Source organism: Colletes latitarsis, chromosome 7 (genome assembly GCF_051014445.1).
Source record: "Colletes latitarsis isolate SP2378_abdomen chromosome 7, iyColLati1, whole genome shotgun sequence".
Taxonomy (NCBI): Eukaryota; Metazoa; Arthropoda; class Insecta; order Hymenoptera; family Colletidae; genus Colletes; species Colletes latitarsis.
In genome coordinates this window covers 11,158,380-11,170,474 of record NC_135140.1, presented here as the reverse complement: position 1 = coordinate 11,170,474, position 12,095 = coordinate 11,158,380, and the positions used below count along the sequence as shown (strand labels likewise).

The 12,095-nt window shown below is 34.3% G+C and overlaps 1 protein-coding gene across 1 annotated transcript in view; it reads left to right on the top strand.

The window, feature by feature from the left end:
* The first annotated feature begins 1,003 nt into the window (after positions 1–1,003).
* LOC143343844 (peroxidase) overlaps positions 1,004–12,095 on the top strand; it is a 30,027-nt gene continuing 18,935 nt past the window's right edge. The window contains exon 1 of the mRNA XM_076769132.1: positions 1,004–1,148. The gene's annotated coding sequence lies outside the window, so the exon portion shown is untranslated. The remainder of the gene's footprint in view (positions 1,149–12,095) is intronic.

The window sequence follows — 12,095 nt, the reverse complement described above, 5'->3', positions numbered from 1 at the left end:
TATCTTCAAATTTTCGAAAGTATCCTTTCTCCCATAAAAAAAAACACTCGTCATGCTGTGCTCTTTGAATGGCACTTTACATTTCTCTGTTCACGTTCTTAAACTACATTTAAAAATCTAATTCGGTAACATAATATCATGCATCATTTTAATGATCCGATCCTAAAACAACCTAATTTATGTTACATCCACTTTCTCACTATTACAACTGATCTAATCGAGTCTGGCTCGGAATAGTTCAAACAATAAATTAAAAGTTTTACAATACGGAGTTTCTCTCTGAATGAACTCGCGAATTATACTTTGGTCGTAAATTTCGTTACTTTACAATCAGATAATTAAATTCAAGCAATTACTTTGGAATCGTGTAATATTTCCTATTGCGTGTGCTTTGAATTGTTTTATCTTCGTCTAGGTTGTAGAAAAAATATTTAAGAAACACAAGATGATTCTTCTTTTTAATAAAATGTCAATATCAGACCATCGAACTAAAATAAATCTTCCGAACTTAACGTTACGTCTTGTAACGTCTCAAAGTTCCATCTCGTTTTCAATTTTCCAGAGTCTACGAGCTTCGATAGACTTCCAAAAATAGTCCATGCAAATACACTGCGATTAAGGATCGTTTTAGACCACTTTCGATAATTAATTTCGAATAATAGATCACAAAATACTATAGTCATATTCGACGGTTCACTACTTTAACTCTGTAAGGATCAAGGATCGAAGTTGCGTGGCGCGACGCGGAGTGACTCGCACGTTCGAAATAAAAGGCAGAAAGAAATCGAACGTGTCGCGGTGAAATAAAAAAGGAATTGGGGAGTAGGATCCTTTCTAAAACGGCGTATTAAAACGTCAACGTTGCAGACGGTGGTAAACGACGCTAAAAATCAAGGTGGATACGTCGAAGCTTTTGGGAGCGTGGGGTACCTGCAGATCAACGATAGCGTACCTTCTGTGCACTTTCTCCCACCATTTATAAAGTTCGGCTCGTATCTTAGGCTCGCTCAGTCGTCCTGGTATCACGTGTTCGGTATATATCGCACGACTAAACGCGTATGAAGTGATCTCGTTCAACTTGTGCGTCGACGAGAAGTTCCGTCGGGTCAGCAGTTTGGCGTTCGAAGGATCCGAAGTTTCCTTTTCCGGTAAGTTCGAAACAACCCTCCGCGGATCGAAAGTTTCCCAACGTTTGCGACTTCCCGAGGACGCATCCAGGGCTCGTTAACTCGCGCCACGAGCATTTCGTCATTGAAAGAAACGCCACTCGAATAATTAATTGTATTTTTCTAAAAAATTATAAAAATGGAATTCGATTTGCCAGTGACGTATTCTAACCGAAGATAGATTTTGTATTGTTATTAATTGTATTTGTATTTTGAATTGTACTTTTTGCTTTGCAATAGTTTTTTACTTTGTAGATGTCTGAATTAAATCGATGCGTGAATTTGAAATTTTTTATGAGAGTAAAAATATTTTTTTAGCGGATTGTTACTTATTTTAGGCCAAATTTGTTTCACTTTCGAAAGTGAATTTTTGATGAGAATTTTGCCGTTGACAATGACGATAAATAAAAGATCGGGTTCGAGTGAAATTTATAAAAAATGAAAATAAACGTTCTCGCGTTAAGGGAATATTTTTTTTATTAATAAAACTATTATCACCAGTTTAGTATTTTGTCAAAAGTAAAATTTTATATCGCCTACTAAACGAAAAGATTTTTTTTACGATCATTATCCACATAAATTGCCATTACTTTTGATTTTATTCGAAATTCCCTGTTTCGTGAACCATTTAAATTACAATCTACACTTATTTCAGAAAAAGTTGTGTAATTGATTCTGAGTGATAGTACTTAGGATGAAAAATAGATTTGCGTTTACCTATGTTGTAATTTCAGAGATTAAATGTACTTAAGGCGCAATTAATTTGCAGAAAATATTGGAAAGTGTTTCGCGAATTTATCTGTCGCGCGAAAATGCATCAACTTCCCTTGCTTCGGGGAACATGATTAATGTTTCGGCTACTTGTGACAGCTGTTAGGAATGCAAAGGCATTAATCACCAGCGCGTCGTGATAATGCAAGTGAATTCACTACTTCGTAAATTATTCCTTAGAAATTGACAAGGGGCTCGGATTATTTAACAAACATCACCGAGCGTGGCGTAACATTTTGTTTTAATAAACAAAATTAGACATATGCATGTCAAAATAATGAAATAAAAATAACAAAAATGAAATACGAGTTGTGTTTACTCACTAGAATACGAAATGAAAAGTGTAAATATTGTAGAAATTGACTGAGTTCCTAGCTCTTTTAAGTCAGCATTATCTTTAGAAAGTTTAATTAAATATATTTCGTAATCAACAGACAACAAAAATATTTTTTTACTTTCTACAAACTTATAGAATATTGTATTAATTTTATTTGAAAAATACGTGAAACGGGAGTATTTATTAAACTATATTAGGTGAGTTAATTAAATTAAATAGAAAACACAAAACTTAATGGAAAATTTATTTATTTACCCGAACAAAATATAATTTTGTTTTGATATTTACTATTATAGATATTGGTACGAATTTTAAATCTTGAAAAATAATGATCACAACATGAAAATTTCGTTAGTCGAAAAATAGAGTCAACCTTATGCATAATGTTTCTATTTTCTGTTTTTGTCGAAATTCGATAGATTTTCTTTCTTTTCTGATCGACGAGTAATTTATAATAAAATATATTAAAAGGATAGTTAACTTATCCTTTATTTAATTGCAAGTGGCATAGAGAAGTGTCCTCGCTCGTAGATGAACCAGAGAAAATACCTTGGACTTGCCATTTAGCATCTGCCGTGTGAATATTCCGACGATTAAAGGTTAAACAATGCTTAAGTTGAACTATTAGCGAGCTTCGCTCGATATATTGCCTTCTATTCCGAAATCGACAGTTCCCAGACATAATCCCTATCCCTGTTTATACACTAATATACAGGGTGTTCGGCCATCCATGGGAAAAATTTTAATGGGGGATTCTAGAGGTCAAAATTGAAAAGTAAGAAAAACCCCCTAAAAATGGACCAATTTTCAAACAGCCATAACTCCTAGAATAGTGAATATATTTAATTGAAATTTATTTCTGAAGTAGAGCTCATGGATACCTACAAAAAAGTATTAAACAACATTTCCGTAAAGCGTCAAACAAATTTATTAAAAATTAAAAACGAGTTCTTAATAAAAATCGGCAGTGTGTAGGTGTAGGAATTTTTCAACAAAATTAAAAAATTTCAAATTACTTTGAAAAAATTATTTTCGGTTGCGGGGATCAATTACAATCATTTTTGGTCAATAGACATACCCCCGAAATCCTATTCAGTTTCGAGAAAAAAATTCCTTACCGAAACTATAATTTCTGCCCAAATTTTCATGCGAATCTTCAAAACGTCATAACTTCTGAACGGATTGGACGATTTTAATGTTTAAAAAAGCAAACTACGCGTATTTTGGTGGAGAATATGTAGAAATTATAAAAATATTCGAAAAGTTGTTCCTTGACCCCGTAATATTAGAAAAACCACAAAAAAATGGTCCAATTTTCAAACAGGCATAACTCCTATAATAGTGAATATATTTGAATGAAACTTTTTTCTGAAGTAGAGCCCATAAGTACCTACAAAAAAGTATTAAACAACTTTTCTGTAGGACGTCAAACGAAATTACTAAAAATAAAAAACGAGTTCCTAAGAAAAATCGATAGGGGGTAGGTGCTGAAATTTTTCGGCAAAAAACAATTTTTTCAAATCGTTCTAAAAAAATTATTTTCGGTTGCGGGGGTCAATTATAATCATTTTTGGTCAATAGACATACCCCCGAAATCCTTCCCACTTTCTAGAAAAAAATTCAGAACGGGCGGAACTTTAAACGTTAATAACTTTTTAATGAAGCCTTAGTCAAGAAATTAATATTCTTGATTTTCGTCTTATTTTGGCCTCTAGAATCCCATATTAAAATTTTTCCTAGGGGTGGCTGAACACCCTGTATAAACCTAATATATCGTACAATTGTTTATTTTCTCAAGAAATATAATGAACAATACTCGAAGTCTTCGATTGTTTCTTTATGCCTAGAAATATGAAAATTTCGACGAATTTATATTATTTTTTTTACCGCTTTTAAGTACACTCATTTTTAATAAGCAAAAACAGGTATATTAGATATTAGTAGTTGAATTGTATAAACTAAGGTAACTAAATAAATATAAAAATGAACGTACTTGAAAGCAGTAAGAAAATAATATAAATTCGTCGAAATTTTCGTATTTCTAGGCATAAACGAACAATTGAAGACTTCGAGTCTTTTTCATTATATTTCTTAAGAAAATAAACAATCGTAAGATACGCAATGACGCAAGAAACAGAAGGGAATGAAATATTTAATGAAAATACAAATTATTTATATCTTCTGATCGATGTATTAATTAACACACAATGTAGTAATATCGTTGAGAAGTATCACGGTTGTAACGAGCATTCCAAACAATTTATGTTGAAAATATTAATTAAATAATGCAATTGGAGACTAATAAATCACACATAGTGTCTTCCACACAATGGACATTATTACATGCTGTTTTGTTAAAATTTCTGGCGTCAATTATAGAGGCTCGTGTGATCATTTATTTTAATGTTGTAACGTAACACGTTCAATCATATTAATATTTCTAAAGAATCCTTTTACTACAATTTCTTATACATTTTATGTTTGTTATTATACGTTTTTATTTTAATAATGAACTGATAAAATGTTTATTACACTTGTCAAATAAAAATGATGTTCATCAACAATTATACAAAATCTTTATACATTTTGTATGTATCTAGGAACGAAGAAAAAATCAAAAAAATATATTGCAAATAATCACTATTGGAATTGGGTCTTCAGGCAAATGAATCACTTTTGAAAATTATTACAATCCTAACGTACGATAGTTTTTTTTACGAGGACTTCCTTTTTGACTTTAAAACGAATGAAAATCACTATTGTGAAACGAATGTATCGTATACCGCAATCATTAATATATACCGAGTGCAAATAAATGTGATGGATTTATAAAACTAACGAACGCGAACGATAAATGTGTCAGATAGTTTCAGAGATATTCATTTAATTTGAAAGTCAGTAGTTCTTTTTCTGGATCCTGTGCAATGATTAATGAGCTCGTGTAAAGGAAGAGCACAAAAAATTGCGTTCAATTAACCCACCATTATTCTGACAATTTGCCACGTACGCAGTATTATTGATTTATAAATTGAAAATACGTTTTTTAACCACAGAAAACAATGTAGGAGGTCGAAGCAGCAATGACTAATTAAATCAGACTTCGATAAAGTTTAATCAGGTTTAAAATAAGCGGAAAATGGATCGTTCAACGTCATTTAGTGTACTTCCATCGAGCAAATTTACTTTTAACATATACGTACGCATAATCAGCGTAAAAATGTGGCTTAATTATCTGCATTCAGAAGATTGCGATCTATCTTCCGTACGTTTTAGCTAAACACGCATGCACGCAAAACTTTCTCCTAGCATTATGCTCGAGAATTTGCATTTCTTTGATCTTCGCGCAACAGGTATCATTAAAGAAATTCAACGTTCCTTGACGTACGTCCTTGATTCGGTCGTTCGAAGAACGCCACGCGCAAAAAGAGTTACGAAAACGCGACGGGACAGAAGTTTATTATAATTCATTAAGTTTTATTACGATTTTCATCAAGGTCTGGGTCAGGAATATCTTGTGTGAAAATATAGGTTATGCACCTCGTGCTTTTAATACGATTTGTAAACATTGTTGTAGATTTAATTATTTATTTAATTGGTCAACTATACTTGGAATGAGATTAAGTGTTCGAGTCAACTCTTTCTTTTTTTTAAATATGAGATAATAATACATGCGTCGACCCTACAATTATTCTGCGCATCTACCTTGCGCACACGTTTAAACGATGGCGCTAGTGTCTCGTAACCTCGCGGGAACTTCAATGATGTATGTTCAATATCGTCGTGAATAAAATATTCTACATAGTTTATTAAAATAACATAGTACGTAAAATTTCTATTAATTTCTTTAATATAACTGTGCTCAAAATGAAGTCACGATACCCAACAGAGCAAAGAAAGGAATATAAATTGTTACGTTAAATTTTCGTGCAATTTCCTTGTCACTTTTTTTGCAAACTGTTGTCCTTCCTGTGGTATTTCGATGATTCAGCGCAAACACTACGCTGAACGAATAAGAAATTATCCAGTAGGGGGAATCGATTGTTGCGTAACTGAAATCATTCACACTTTGAATGGTCCCAGACTTTTTCTTCCGAGGCGGAAAGGAAAAAAAAAAAAATCTAACGCTGTGTCACCGGTTCTTAGCTTCGGGCTACGTAACACGACGATTCCTGCGCGCGTGGAACACGTCACCGATCGTGAAAGTGCTAAGCACTAAATTGTTCAATTACAATCGTTATTGCACAGTGGTGAAATATACAACTCGATAAACGTTCGTTGCGAAACAACTCTATAAACGGATTATCGAGATAAAGCGTACGCTACTTTTCTTAAGCTCGCTCGATTTGAATCCATTAACAGCCACGACTAGATAAATATTAGAGAAGAAAAGTTTGGACCTTCGAGAGTTTCGATTATTTTTACGGAGGAAATTGTTCGAACCACTTCAGAAATATTAATAATTCTGCGTTTTCTATAATCGAGACCCTTTTCTTTCCTCTACAAAACAGTAATAAGGGAGTTACGTCTAAAAACTAGTAATATAAAGGTTATTGCAATCTAAAGATACCTGAAGCCATTTATTTGTTGAAATTAATTTCGATATGGTTGAATACGTATATTAAGAAAACTTTGAATCGCAATAACTCTTAAATTAGTAGTTTTAAGTACTGTTGCGCCGGGGCGAGGTGTTTCTCGTAGAACTCATAACACACAACTAATAAACACAAACTAACGAACAAGGAATTTTATTTAACAGGGATTTGATCGCATGTTCGCACGCTACGAGGTTTCTCGTAGTTCTCATCTTTTAAATCGTTGCCGATTCCTCTAACAACCGGAAATCACGGGTTTTCGCTTCCGCTCGTTCGAAGAGGCGGCTTCACATCGTTGCGGAACAGCCTTCACGTTGCCGTAACGATGCATCTTCAATCCGTCGCAATAATACTGTCTTGTAGAGGGGTAAAAAGTGCGTAAAAAGTGCAAAGATAGACGCAACGCTAGTTTTTAGTAGCAGTTCTGGCGACACTTCCCGCGCTCGCCAGTAGAGGGCTACGCTCGACCTATATCTTTCTCACTAGTGCTCGACCGACCACCTATAGTGAGATTCCAGTATGTATAGTGTATATTATGTATTGTACCATAACGATTGGGTTAATGATTGAATTATTGCCATTCGAGAATCCATGAATGTTCGAAAGACGCGGGAATGAAACAGCTCGACCACCGTTTACTGTGACATTCACGTGTAAATTCGCAGATCAAGAACGTCATTCTCACTTCCGACCGCAGAAAATTCGACACGTAATTTCTCAATCTGTCCACGAGACGTCATTTGCCAGGATTTCAATACGAGACTCTCGTTTCCCCCCCCCCCCCCCTGGATGCAACCCATCTGTAACGATTAAATCCAATCGAAACATGCGGGTAAAAAGGAAATAGCATACTTTCCCAGACAGGGTGAACAAATTGTTCCGTTATTTCCTGTCGAAAAATACTCGTACAGCATTGCTGGGTAAATTGGTCATTACGTGTGGAAATCGAGCAGGTTTTACTCCCTGTTCTAAGAAACACTTGTTTCCCCGTCCCAACGGAAACTAATGAATTTCTTTCAACGTTGCGGAAACGATCATTATGTTTTACTCGGAAGAATTTTAGGTCCATCGATATAAATTTATCGAGCAATAGACACGATTAATTACTGAATATTATAGGTTTTTCTTTAGTTTACTGGTGGACCAGAGTGAATCGTAATTGATATTGTTCTTCGAGGTTGGGGGTTGAAAGAAAAATATGGACGACACGAACGAACGATTGTAACAATTATTTTTTAAATTGATTTCACTGTTATTAAAATCACTGTGAAATCTAGTAGCTCTAACAAATTAACACGTTTAGCGACCGGTGCTTCAAACTTATTAAAATCATTTACAACGAAAGAACGGATACGCCATTGAATTATCGAATTATATTTTCCACTGAAATTTGAACAAATGTCGAGGGTACATCCAAACATAGAAACCTGACGTGGCAGCCAACGTGTTAATCGTTTGATTTGAATTTTCAAGTCTGAAATTTCGACGTCAATTCCTACAGGTGGAATTTAATAAATATCTTTAAGTAGTTATTAACCTTCCATTCCATCGAACCAATCAAACCATTTTAGGCAACTTGCAAGTCGAGTTTCTTTTCCCGCCAATTACGCCTAGTATTCTCGTTAACATTTTATGAGCGGAGTTCTATAGACGAAGGTTGTTAAACAGTTTTTTCCGCGAACTATGGTATTCGTGGATTCCTTGCAAATATGAAAATTTAAAACAACAGAGAGTTCCAGAAATCCTTCTTAGATTAACAAATACAGACAGTCTTTCGAAATAAAAAAGATCTATTTACTTCTATAATATTGCAATTATTTGTACACCAATTGCGACAATGATTTTTTATTTATTGGATTAAAGTCTGGTGCAATAAAAGTGTTCTGCTGTTCGAAGAAGAGACAATTTAAAGGTGAGGCACGCAACTAACGCAACGACTTGTTTGCTACAAAAACAGAAGTTGCTACCGCGAAGTTCTGCTCGTGTGAAGTTTCTAACAAACAAAGAACTCTCCAATTTTGCAATTCCGTTTAGGCAAAAGGTTACGGAATCTTGTTGCCCCAACGTTTCCGATGCAAATTTACGCGCCGCAAACATACAATGCGTACTACATCCTCCGCGAGGAGATCATTAGAGGCTAGGAAACGAGCTTGGAAACGCGATGTCGCTTAAACTTTATCTATTCATTAAATTTTTAAATGGTATAGCTGATTTATGAAACGAACCCACACTTTCACGATGCAACACGATTATTCATACGAATATCGATACCCTTTAAAAACGAAACACTGTTTTTAGATAACTGGGAACTAGCATTCGACAACTGCTGAAAGACTTTCTTAAAATGGAGGTTACAATCGAAAATTATAACCTCTAAAACACGAATATACATACAATTTGCTGTTACCTTGCCAGAGAATAAACTTTGTTTAAACCTAAATTTCGTACATTTAGATGTAAACACACCAAATTGTGTAATTTGGCAAACAGTTATGGCAATAATCCAAGGTCTGGATGTTATTTATCGTCGACCTCATCGATTTTGGTGACGTGAAATTTAAATAGAGTTGGAGAGGAAAGGTCACTGGAAAAGTACATTCATGAATTATCCCCTCTCCTGATTTTAATAAAATTTTGCAGATTTGTAGTCTAAAATGGAGGACAGTTTCTGACGAGGAGTCTAAATGTTAAAGTTGGATTTGATTTGACTAAAATTCGTTGTTTTTATGTTCTGATATACAAAATAACAAACGTTTATTTGCAAGAGTCATGGCTAAAAATAATTATCTTACATTTATTATACATTCATCAAGTAATCATGAATTAATACAAAACAAAATGTTAAACTAGAATGTTAAAGTTTACAAGTCGTACAAGCTTTCGACGAGGACCCCAAGAATTATGTTTCATGATCGATATCCTCATGGGGGGGCCCGTAAGTTTTACGTTTCAAATGATCAAACAGACGTTTCAATTTCAGTTATGATCAACTTTGAGTTTGTTTAACGTTTCACGTGTTCCATTTGATGTTCCTAATCCATGGTCGTTGGTTTATCGCAGATGCAAGTGCTTCGAGATCCTCGAAGTCTGGGAATATCGATAGAGTAATTACATAATATCGCAGAACGAGAACGATGAATCAACGATCGGTTCTCGCGTTCTCCTTTCCTGTTTGATAACACACAGCGATTGCACTAATTAACGACCGACGTTTGCTCAGCTTGGGAGAAACTTGGGGCAATTTAATGAAGCATGGAAAAGCGTCTTTCGTGGGTGTAACTTCGTCCTGAAATATTGGCGATACTATATCGATATTTACGAGACTTTTATAGACCTATAGATCCTGGTACAAAATTTAATCTTCCGCTATCGAAATTATAAATTCCATTTAAAAATGTTAAAATATGTTGTGAAATATATTTTTTATTCGATTCAAATTACCCTTATCTTGTGTATCGTATTTTAAATGAGTTTTCTGAAACTTTTAGTGAAGTTAAAAAGAAGTCCTAAAAGTTTCGAGTCACCACGGTCACCGAGCATTAACCTTCGGTGTAATCGAAGCCAGTTTTGTGCAATTGCTACAGAGACTGCACTTGTGCAGTTGTTGCGCGTCTAATTATCGCGTGTAAACACCGAGAGCTTCCTCGTGGAAAACCGAATGAAGAAAGTGCTAAATAAAAATTCCTCGGTACTCGCGCGCGAATCGTTAAATCGATTTCGTCACGTTGCCTCGTTTCTAGCAATAACAACGTAATTAATTCGATTGTTGCTCGTTTTTTTCGTCGTATCTCAGGAACGTTTACAGAAACGATTGCGTTTCTATAAAGACGATTTCGAGATCGAACGCAGAATTATCTTTTTAAATTAAGGGAACAAACGTGGAAACTTATTATACCTGGGAAAATGTAAATGGCTGATTTATGTGCGAATAGATCTTCGGTAAACAGGAATTCATTCCACGGAAAGTTGAAAGTGTTTTGTCGTTTCATTATTGAACAATAAATTCCAAGAGCAATTTCGATTTTCTTGAAACTATGTTGTCTCTAATTAACGCGCAATACTGTACAATGTTTCGTTCGAAGCGATGAAATTATATGGAAAATATGTTAATCTTGATCTGAAATGTTGGGAAATTAAACGGTTTTCTCTAATTTCTATTTATAATTCCAATTGAATAATCGACCCAATTGTTTTGGTTTGTATTTTGTCCCCTACTGCAGCTTGCTTTTTAGATTATTTTATTTCTAGAAAACAATAGCGAATAAATTTTTGTAATCGAACCATGGGAATAAATAAATAAATTAGAACGTCGAAACTTCAACGAAGTGATTTGCAGTTGAGGAATTTCTTACATCAAGGAATACGTTCAACATAAATTTCATCAGCTTTGCAAGTCGATAAGAAAATCTTTTTTTTTTTTGGTACACCTTGTTATGAACACGAAATATCCCAGCGAATGTATTTAATCGTTATGTCATTTTATCAAAATTTAAACTCGTTTTTTTTCACACCATTGTAAGGTATCTATTCTCGGCACGTTTCACAATTCGCAGGTGTGACTTGCAGGTGTGCTTTGACTTCTGGCTCAACAAATAACTTTCTACTTAATGTTATCCTTGCTTTTTATCCGAACATTCTGATTCTACAACGCCATACGAAGCTGCACTAAACGGTTCCAGAAAATTTCTTCACCAAAGTCGTAAGTCACTTTACAAATTGTCTTGGCTCAATTGCGTAGCAGGAATTACTTCATTGCAATTATCGTGTCGCATCGCCTTCGTTCGTTTCATCAATCAAGCGAGAAATCGCGTAGAACGACTGAACGTCGTCCAGCGAAGTTCGAGAATCCAGTATAGAAAATTTTGGAGATTTTTTAACAAATTTTCCCTTCTCTTCTAATTTTAAAACATTTCGGGATACTAGAAATGTATCGAGAAACTTAGAAAATATTACAAAAATAATTATTTTTAGAGGCAAAACTATAGCAACGTTTATAAGGGGTTACCATTTTTTGTGATTTATTTCGAAACGACGAAAGTACTTTCTCAGATGAAAATTTTTCAACTAAGTCAAATACTAGTCTAAATATTTTTCCGTTTAGTTTTTCTTTAAAAACAAATGTGGCAATCGAGAGTATTTAATGCACGCCATATTGCATGGGCACAGAACAGGTGCCATCTAGTGGAAAAGAAGCAAACTTTCTCCCTAAAAGTTTTTCGACGTGATTTT